Source organism: Strongylocentrotus purpuratus, unplaced genomic scaffold (assembly GCF_000002235.5).
Source record: "Strongylocentrotus purpuratus isolate Spur 01 unplaced genomic scaffold, Spur_5.0 spur5_scaffold_15, whole genome shotgun sequence".
In the NCBI taxonomy this organism is placed as follows: Eukaryota; Metazoa; Echinodermata; class Echinoidea; order Camarodonta; family Strongylocentrotidae; genus Strongylocentrotus; species Strongylocentrotus purpuratus.
This window is the reverse complement of record NW_022145600.1, coordinates 6052355-6063976: the sequence shown is the minus strand read 5'-3', so window position 1 is coordinate 6063976 and position 11622 is coordinate 6052355.

Below are 11622 nucleotides of genomic sequence, written 5' to 3'. Positions count from 1 at the left end.
ACTGTCCCGGGTTTCGGCATGTTTCTTTTTTTTCTCTCACTTATCTTAAATTTTCAAGATAACATTTTCATTACAAATTTATGGCTAATTATTCTGTCATGTTCCCTTAACAATTTGTATGTCTCCTTATATACCGGTTATATGGCTAATCATTCTGCCATTTTGCTACACTTATCCTTGTGAAACAAAGTAACTGAAATACTTTCGTATCCAATTTGCTAGTTGGACATTTTTTGTTCTGATCTAAAATAATTTGTTGTCTCTATCATGTTAATAGCCAGATGCCTTCTTTTGTCTTTGTACGGTATTTGTCTTTATTTCTTCGAAATATATTACCCAATACTATCATGATGTATGAAATTTGAATATACTGAAGTTTGAGGAAAATTAGGAAAATTAAAAATGATTAGTAAACGCTTTAAAAAGAAACCCCCCAAAAGGGAAAAAAAAACTATTTTGGGTTCGAGCACAACTTCCCCTCCCCCTCCCTTACACATACACACTACGCACGCACACAGATATATACATTCTTGTATTTTTCTCTATATGAGGATTTTTTTTATTACTTCAATTTATTTATGTTATCATATCATTAGTTCAGTGTTTGTGTTTGTTTGTTTTGTTATCTCTCTCCCCCCCCCCCCCCTCCCGCCCCCCCTCTCCTCTCTCTCTCTCTCTCTCTCTCTCTCTCCCTCTTTCCCGCCTCCCCTCTCTCTCTCCCTCCCTCCCGCCCCGCACCCCCCTCTCTCTCTCTCTCTCTCTCTCTCTACAGATATCATATTCAATCTGTCTTGTTCTTCTTTTTTCGGGAATAAATTTAGTAGAAGTAATGAAAATAGTTTATACCAGTTTTACCAAACTGAATTTGTTAGGGTGAGGTTGATACAGGTCCAGAAAAATAGGCCTTTCACAAATAATGGTTTAAATCACAATGACACTGAAAGAAAAAAAACTGAACTGAAAATAAGATATGTATTGTAAGGTGGGAGGTGAAACAATAAACGAAAAGCGACAGATACAGATGATGCAGTTAGAACCAGCTAAGTTCAGAGTTAGGAAGCTAAATTAGGCCGATCAGAAGCTACAGGTTCTGCTCGCCCGTGAAATCGAGCGAGCTGGTAAGATTAGATTCGCGGTCATCGGTCCGACTGGGAGTCGCTTGGTTTCCGCCCCCTCGGGGTACAATGAACGAACCCTACCCGTTGGGCCATATCGTATAACGCCTCGGCGGGCAAGTCTTATCCCCTCTTAACACGGTAGCAATACTTTGCCCGTACAACTGGCTCCCACACGACAGAGCACAAGCGATGCACGGGAATGCGTGAGGGAAATTAATCTAAAACTTGTCACTGTCGCAACGCCTCCCCATGACAAGTTGCAATATTAATCTAAAATGATGAACATGAATGTTATTTTTCTGGGGCATGTCGTCTTCGTAGAGCTGCGTCAGAAGTGGATCTGGGACAAAATTGAGTTATACACGCCCTGATTTATTATATATGACGGGAGGGGAGGGGGATCACTCTGCAAAGTAAGAATATAGAGCAAAATATATCGCAGTGAAGCCCCTCCCCCCACCCACTCAGTGTTAATTAGGGTACGAGTATGCATGTTCCATCAATTCCTTTTAATTATAATTTAAGCATACATCTATATTCATATCTAACTTAGATAAGACGACAATTACCATTTACAGGTGACTGATTCTTTTTTTGGATTTCATCTTTCTCTCTTCCCACTCCCTTGTCTGTCTGTCCCTCCCCTACCCCCTCCCTCCCCCTCTCTCTTTCTCTTCCCCCCTCTCTGACATGTTTCAAGGTTTCAAGGTGGGCTTAAATTACCCCCACCCCCTCCCCTTTCTCTCCCTCTCTCTAAAATCTAGCCTGTCACTCAACTATCCTTACCTCTAGCTTCCATCCCACTTTCTTAGCTCTCCCTCTCTCTTTCTCTCTCTCTCTCTCTCTCTCTCTCTCTCTCTCTCTCTTCTCTCTCTCTCTCTCTCTCTCTCTCTCTCTCTCTCTCTCTCTTTCTCTCTTTCTCTCTCTCTCTCTCTCTCTTTCTCTCTTTCTCTCCCTCTCTCTAAAATCTAGCCTGTCACTCAACTATCCTTACCTCTAGCTTCCATCCCACTTTCTTAGCTCTCCCTCTCTCTTTCTCTCTCTCTCTCTCTCTCTCTTTCTTTCTCTCTCTCTCTCTCTCTCTCTCTCTCTTTCTCTCTCTCTCTCTCTCTCTCTCTCTCTCTCTCTCTCTCTCTCTCTTACTCAACTTTCAAGAAAGGAACCGTGCCCCAATGCTTGCATAATGCACTTGAATGAAATGAAGTGAACTAAGGGTTTAAGCATATGGTTTAAGAAAACAAAAACGTGTATTTATTTTGATAGTAGTGGGTTCCGTGTTGGCGCAAAGTACAGTGATCAATTTGGAATAGTTCGCTGTAGTATGATCAAGACAACGCAAAAAGTAAATCGCGATCACTAAAAACTAATACGTTCATGAAACTTATTCACGTAATATAATTGTTATGCTTCATCAGACGATGTAAGAATGAGTAGGAACACATGAATTATTTGTCTGGTAATTTGCTTCTTTTTTTTTTAATGATAAAAGGTAATGTCAATTAGGAACACTAGCCTTTACTTTTAGTGGTATAAAAGTAGAGAGCAATATAGATTAAAAAGTACAGGGAAAGAGATTTGCCAATAAATCGAATAAATGAGAAAAAAAACTTGAGATGAATAAAAGACGGGAAGAAGAGGTGAAAGGGGGTGAAAAAATTACAGTACAAAGGAAATTAAAGGATGGAGATCGGGGGCAAAAAATATAGGGGGTAAAGAGCGTGAGGGATGTAAGTAAGAGGTACAGGGACGACAGCGGAGAGTTCTAGAAAAAAAATAGGAAGGGATTCAAAAAGAGGGAGAGGGGGCTGGGAAAGGAATGAACATAATGGAACTTGCAGATAATCATGAAGACTCTACGAAAGAACAGTTCCATTTTGAAAAATCATCGTTAATTAATCAACTCATATATTTGATATAGCCCCAAGGTATTCTGTCCCCGAAGACTTTGTTTCCTGTTTTTTCCAAACCTCTTAATCAATCATTGACCCCGGCGGAAATTTCATCCGGTCATTTCAACAATCGAGATAATGGGCCGAAATCGAAATATAAAAATTAAGCCACTGGTCAAAAACGTATCGATCACAAATCTCTTACTATGAAAGGATACGTTCGTAACCAGACAGCTTCTGAATGTGTTGAAAAGCTCAATCTCGCTAATTGGAAACAGATGGAAAGACAAGAATATGATGAGATTGATCATTTTTGACAGATTTTAAAATAGACCCGGGAGATATTCATGTAATTCTAAGAGGGAAACTGTGGAAAGGACATTAACCATGAAGGAAGTTGAGGCTAGCATTTACTCGTGGATGAGTGGACGGGAATATTGTTTCTTGGAGCGAAAATCGAAAAGTACTAACGGACCTCCGCCGGGGAGGAGGAGGGATCGCGGTTACCAGAAAAGGGGTGGGGTAGGGGTAAAGGAAGTGGAGAAAGGTAGATAGAGACGGGCTGGGAGATGCAGATATGTTAAGATCAACGTTTACAAGAACAGTATGGTATAATGCAATTATGGAGGGGAGCAATGTTTCTCATACTTTCAATGGAACGAATCATTTGATTAAAAAACAGGTGTTTTGTATATGAAACCTTCTTGAAATACTAAAACATAAATGAGGAAGAGAGACAGAGTAAAGGTAGAAAGGGGGGAGAGAGAAAAAAAGGAGAGAAGGTTTAATAGACAAAGGCAAATACTGAGAAGGCTACTTGAAGACGATATCATTGTATCTTTTGTATACATGAAATAATAGCCTTGACTACGTCCATGAGAATTGTTGGTTGAAGTTCTGAAAAGTATTAATCATCGATTCTAGAAAACAAGATTCGCATAAAACGATATCAGATAACAAATTTACCATGGAAATTACGAAGAATTATTGATATCGGTAATTGCAACATTACAGTGATATCGAAGGATATGGTCGATGATTGTATCGAGATTGATCAGAACATACAGCCGATCAATCAAGAGTAATTGAGGACGGGTACGAGGGTATTTAATGTCGTCTGACCAGACGATCATTCCTCCTTCATATCGTTTCGTCATATCGCCTGAAAAAACATGGTGAAGACAAGGCAGACGACTGGTGAGATACAACTATAAGAAGAGGAAAATGTAAAAATTGAAGAGAAGGAACAAAAGATTTTTTGTTTTAAAGAGCATTACAAAAAACGTAAGTCAAGCAATAAAGTACAAAACTGCTTAGGTGGAAATGATTTTGCACTTTGGAAATACCGACGGGCCGTTTTTTAATCTTTCTGACCAACAACAAAGATTGTGCTTGAAAATCTTTACAAATTTAAACAGTTGAAGGCTAACAAGTATGAAATCTCCTCATGATGTATATAACGTAAGACAAAAATAAAAAAAATAAATTGACAAACAAAAAATGAAAAGCTTCTGGTATAATGAATATAAAAAGTTATATTTCGGAAACATCACTATTCGATAAAGCGAAAACAAGTTGATCAAAATAAACTGGTGAAAAGTTATTGTTCAGTTCAGTTCAGTTCAGTATTTATTTAATTCCATAGTAAAAAAAAAAAAAAAACCAAAACGATGACATCAAAATATTACTTTTACATAAATATGATTAACATAGTACAATATTGACAGTAAAAAACAAACAAATAGGAATTAGGTTGCTGTATAAAAACCCTAGAGGGTTTGTCTGGACAGCCACCTGAAAAAAAACAGTATAGGAATCATACAAATGATATATGGTATTTGAATAAACAATAACAAAAAATAACAAAACAAAACAAATCAAAGTAGAACATAAGCAAAAACAAAAACATACATGTAGACCGCACAACCCTAAACAAATTTGCATTGTGGAGTAATTGAGTGTTTTTATGATGTAAGATTATTAGAAATAAGATATAATTTAAGCTTTCTTTTAAATGAGTTCAGGCTATTAATAGAAGTAATGTCTGACGGTAAGGAATTCCATACAGAAGGAGCTTTGTGTCTAAAAGAGTGTAATTCATATTGTTTTGTAATAGCAGATAAATAATAATTCATTTTGTTTCGAGTATTATAATTATGAACTGAACAGTTTAAAGTTAACATAATGCATAAATTATTGGGTAATAAACCAAGCTTGTGTTTAAAAAGTAGTATTGCATTAAAATAATTATTTAATTTATAAATGTTCAGTATGCTTAACTTTATGAATAAGGGTTTAGTATGTGCCAAGTATGAAGATGATGAGGCAATTCTAACAAATCTCTTTTGTAATATAAAAATGGCTTCCAATTTGGAAGAATATGTATTAGCCCATACAACATTAGAGTATGATAAGTAGGGCAGGACTAAAGTATTATACAATGTTATAAGAATGCATTTTGGTAGGATATGGCATAATTTGCTGATGACACCGATATTCTGTGATAACTTCTTTCTGACATAAGAGATGTGAGTCTTCCATGATAAATCATGATCAATGTAAACACCCAGAAATTTTGTACAATATACACGTTCAATTGATGAATTATTGAGTTTCACAACTAAGTTTTGCAAAGTACTATACTTTTGTTTCTGTTTCACAGTATAAAATAACATATAATTTGATTTATCTATATTTAATGTTAGTTTATTGGCATTAAACCATTTAGAGACCTTTAGTAGTTCGTTATTTAAATTAGTTGACAATGATAAATGATCATCTGTTGAGTATAAGATATTGGTGTCATCAGCAAACAATATAAATTTTAATATTTTAGAACAATTTGGGAGGTCGTTGATAAACAATAGAAATAACAAAGGACCTAGAATCGATCCTTGAGGAACACCAAATGAAATATTAGAAGAATCTGAAATGACATTGTTGTAAGACACAACTTGAGTTCGATTATGTAAATAACTTTTAAACCATGAATAAGGTAGTCCTCTAATACCGTAATAACTTAATTTATGTAACAATATTGAGTAATCAATTGAATCGAATGCCTTACTCAGGTCGAGAAAAACACCAACTGTATATAATTTATTTGCAAAAGAATTAACAACATAATCATGTAAGTCAATAAGTGCCATTTCAGTAGAAACATTTTTCATAAAACCATATTGAAATTCATTTAATATAGTATTTTTATACAAAAAATCAAAAATCCTATTATAAGCCAGCCTTTCTAATATCTTAGAAAAGACGGGAAGAACAGATATTGGTCTATAATTTGAAATATCATGGATATCTTTTTTTTTGTAGACAGGTGTAACTTTTGCTGTTTTTAATTTCAAGGGTACTATTCCAGATGAGAATGATAGGTTGTAAATAAAGCATAAAGGCTTCACAATACCATAAATAATTTTTTTCACAACAAGGGGACTAATGTCATCAATGCCACTACTACTTGATGAGTTCATATTTTTAATAATTTCCAATATTTCAGTTTCTTTAACAGGTTTTAAAAATATGGTGTTGTTACATCTTCCAGATAAAAAATCAACAAAGTTATCATCTTGTTGTATAGAATTAGCCATAGAGGCTCCTATATTTACAAAATATGTATTAAAGTTATTAGCAATATCCTTTTCATCATGTACATCTATTCCATTTATAGTAACATATGATGGTAAATTCTTCTTACATTTTCCAAGTAATTCATTTATCATATTCCATGTTTTTTTCATATTTCCTTTAAAGAGCTGAAATTTAAGTTTATAATAGTTTATGCGTGCACAACGTAATATTTTAGTAACATTATTCCTGACCTTGACATATCTTTTCTTATTGTCATCAGTACAATTTTTCCTATACTTCTTAAACAATTTATTTTTTAATCTTATCTTTTTTAATATGCTTACAGTTATCCATGGCTTTTTAATAATTTTTCTTGTGGTCTTACTGTCTCCCATTACAAATACATCATCGTAAACTTTGGATAACATATCTATAAACATATTATAAACTTCATCAGTATCTGTACAGTTAAATACATCACTCCAATCAACATTATACACCTTTTCTTCAAAAGCTCTAATAGTACTTTCATTTATACGACGAAATTTACGAGTAGGAGTACATTGTGCATGAAATTTAAAGTGGGTTATTTGAAAAACTGGGAAATGATCTGTAATATCATTGTAAAATAAGCCAGAAAGCACATTTGATCCATAGTTATTAGTAAGAATATTATCAATTAAAGATGAGGATGTCTCTGTAACACGCGTTGGCTTATCAATTAAGGGCACAAAGCTATTCAAATGTATTGCACTCAAAAATTCATTCACAGAAACATTATCATGATTCAGTAGATTAATATTAAGATCTCCCATTATATATACATGTTTATGTTCGGTATTCAATTTTTCTAAACAAGACTGAAGGTGTTTATTAAAATCCATAACTTTTGATTGAGGTTTTCTATAAATAACACCGACAATAATATTTTTTCCTCTAGGAATAACAATTTCTATAAATAAAGACTCATAATATTCAGAACATTCTAAGATATCATGTCTAATAACAAAATCCAGAAGATCAGATATTAACAAACCCACACCACCTCCTCTAGCATGTTTGCGATCATTATGTATAAACGAATATCCAGGTAGGTTAAAAGTATGTGGTGTGTTTTCATGGATCCAAGTCTCTGAAAAGCCATAGATGGAGAAATCGAAATTAAGAGAAAATATAAAATCGGATATTGCATCAAAGTTTTTAGACAAGCTTCGAGAATTGAAGTGAATAATACTAAAATTTTCTTTGAATTCAAGTGCTTTTGTTAAGAAATCATCATCTAAATAATATTTACAGTCCAAGACATCAAGATTATGATCCATGTCATCAGAGTAAACATCTTCAATGTTTTGGAGATTATTTAAAAGTTGGTATGGGTAAGTATTAACATTCCTTTTAAAAAGATGTTCAAATGCGATATCATCAGTATTATTAAAGGCAAATATATTATGAAAACAAGATGGAAAAGGACAATTGCAGAGATCCTTTTCTACAGAGGTACATACTTCAAGACATTTTGATTTTTTGTAAAAGCTATCAGATTGAGGACAACATATGTGGCAAGATAGAGTTTTAGGTTCCACTACACAATTACATATAACACAGAGCATACCTAAATTAAATTAAAAAGAACAAACAAAGCAAGCAATAACAACAACAACAGCAAACAAATCAGGTATGACACAGTATCCATTTGGAGTAGGTGGATTACAGTCAATTCATTGTTACTAGAGCCATTTTCGAGAGGCAAGAGTATACCATGACGTCATTTGTCAGTGAGTTATTATATGTTGAAGGTCATTATCACAGGTGATGAGTTTTGTGATACTTTTCCCTCCACTTGCAGGAATCAAGGCAATTATTCGTCCATCCGAAGACCATGCAGATTGTACCCCTTGGGTACTGCGTGTAGTTGCAAGCAATTTCTGATTCTTTGTCGTCAAATCTTCCACAATTGATATTCCTGTATTTTTTAGCTTCCTTCTTTTTTCTAATATTTCCTTTCTCTTTCTGTAGCTTGTGAACTTCACAATTATCGATCTTGGTCGTGGCTTCTTTGTTTCCTGTCGAGGATCGGATGTTGCAGTACTAGTTCGGAGTGCTGATACTGCTGGGACTACTTTTCCTACGCGATGAGAACGATCAATATCCCGCTCCACATCAAGGGAGATGCCAAGTGTTTCTGTGACAACCTTAGCTACCTCTGCATCTGTGTTCTCCCCTTTCACTTCATTTACACCAAAAATTCTGATACATGCTCGTCTTGAATATTGTTCCATGGTATTTAATGCATTTTCCAGTTTGGCGGTGGTGTTGTCACAGAGTGAAACCTTTCCTACTAATTTTTCCAATTCTTTGTTTTTCATTTCCAGTTTGCTTTGTAGGTCAAAGACGTCACCCTCAACTCGATCTAATCTTGTCAATATCTCATTCATCTTCTTGTCTATAGCATTACTCACAACAGATGTAAGAAGGTCATTGAACTCTTTATTCTTCAATAGGTCTTTTATAACCAGACAAGTTACAGCTGCAGTTTGTCTGGTATTCACAGACGGGCTAACATTGGACATCCTGAACGTTGAATAGAATTAGAATGACAATAGAATTGCACTTTGATGGAATGTCTTGGGAGTCAATGCTAGTACCGATGACCAGACAGTGAAGAAGATACACAAAATGTCATATGTGGGGCTGAATGTAAAAACGGTCAGTTATTACACAAACTTGCCTTTCTGCGTAGATCCAAACTACTCCACAATATAAGTTTACAAGTATTCCATATACATCCTGATGATGGCTGGTTAGAATATGATGGTAAAACAAGGGCTAAAAACCGCTAAAAATCACTATTCCAGTATAAAATCCTGACTCGCAATCCTAATTGAGTGTGGGCATCAAGAGGTAATTGTAAACCGCTTTCATTGTACTTTTATTTACAAAGTTCATATTGCAATAAGAAGCGTATCTTCACCAAACTTCTTATGCGATATAAGATTTCATTCTTGTAATGTTTCACCAACATTATCCTCTTCCTATTCTTCTTCTTCTACTTCTTCTTCTTCATCACTCTTCTTCTTCTCCTCCTCGACATCTTGTCATCATCATCATCGTCTTCCATTTTTTATAAATTTCGATTGTGATTGTTTCACCATCATTATCTTCTTCTTCTTCTTCTTCTTCTTCTTCTTCTTCTTCTTCTTCTTCTACTTCTTCTTCTTCTTCTTCACTCTTTTTCTTCTCCTCCTCGACATCTTGTCATCATCATCATCGTCTTCCATTTTTATAAATTTCGATTGTGATGTTTCACCATCTTCTTCTTCTTCTTCTTCTTCTTCTTCTTCTTCTTCTTCTTCTTCTTCTTCTTCTTCTTCTTCTTCTTCTTCTTCTTCTTCTTCTTCTTCTTCTTATCCTCGGCATCCTGTCATCATCGTCGTCCATGTTTATAATCGTATCCGGACATATACCCCCGGATAACCACCCCAGTCAGCTACCCCCTAGGACAACCACCCCTAGGACAACTACCCCCTGGGGCAACCACCCTCTACTAGTCTACGACGACTACCCCCCGGGACAACTACCCCCAGAAAATTACCCCCGGACAACTACCACCCGGACAACTACCCCCTAGGAAAGTTGTCCGTTTATAATGTTTCACCATCATTATCCTCTTCTTCATCGCTCTTCTTCTTCTTCTTAATCTTCGTCGCTTTTCTTCTTCTCCTCCTCGGCAACTTGTCATCATCATCATCGTCTTCCATTTTTATAATTTCGATTGTGATGTTTCACCATTATTGTCCTCTTCTTCTTCTTCTTCTTCTTCTTCTTCTTCTTCTTCATCACTCTTCTTCTTCTCTTCCTCGGCATGTTGTCATCATCATCATCGTCGTCCATGTTTCTAATGTTTCACTATCATTATCTTCTTCTTCTTTTCCTTCTTCATCGCTCTTCTTCTTCTCACTTCCTCGGCATTTTATCACCAACGTCATCGTCCTCGATTTGTATCGTTTCGATCCCCCCAACATCTTTTGATCTTCGTCTTTTTTTCCTACGATTATTGTGCGGAAAATGTGATTGTCGGAGAGAAGAAAAAGGAGAAAGGTTATAGATTAGAAGGCTATAGATAGATGAATAGAGTCATGTATAATATACAAATATCGAGAGTTGAAGAAAGTGAAAGAAAAAGGCGGAGAGGGGGAGAGGGAGAGAGAGAGAAGGAGCAAGCGAAAATGAGAGAGAGGGAGAGAGAAAAAGAGAGAGAGAGAGAGAGAGAGAGGGAGAGAGAGAGAGAGAGAGAGAGAGGGAGAGAGGATGAGAGAAAAGGGGAGGGGCGTGCAAGAGAAAGAGAGAGAAGATTAATGTTCATACTACATTGTAATAACTACACAGATTGGCATCCATCTAATTTCCAAACAAAATTGTGCAGGAAATTGATGCACAGTATTGTTCTAATACACCGCCTGTTAGTTTTGAATGAATCACATTACCAACATGGGCTTTGTATAATACTCACCCGTGACTTCCAAATGTTCGAGTTCATTTAGTGATCTCGAAGAGGTGAAAAAGACACGTGTCAATTGTGAATTAAAATGGGAACATTTCAAACGGCGTCGAAACATGAACCTACGGTATTAAATTATCAGCTTCGAGCAACATACGCTATTTTGGGATCAAGACCTGTAATTGTGCTACCTCTCTGAGTTTAATTATTATGCACATGTTAATGATAGCTTTCAGCCTTCTTCCATAATCAACCTCCTTTTCGGTTCACGCAGTCATCTCCGACAGTGCAACAAAACCACCCACCCCCACTCTCACCACTCCCCCTCCCCCTCCATAGGATCAACATCACCTCCCTCTCTCTCTCCCTCCATCCCTCTCTCTCTCTCACTCCCTTCTCTTTCAATCTTCCCCGCTTATCTCTATTCCTATATTGTCCACTTCTCGGGTTCCATCTTTTTTTAAATTATTATTTCATTCTCAAAAAGAACATTGAATTTTCCACTCTTTCTCTAGTAGTTTCTCAAGTCTCTCAAGTAATT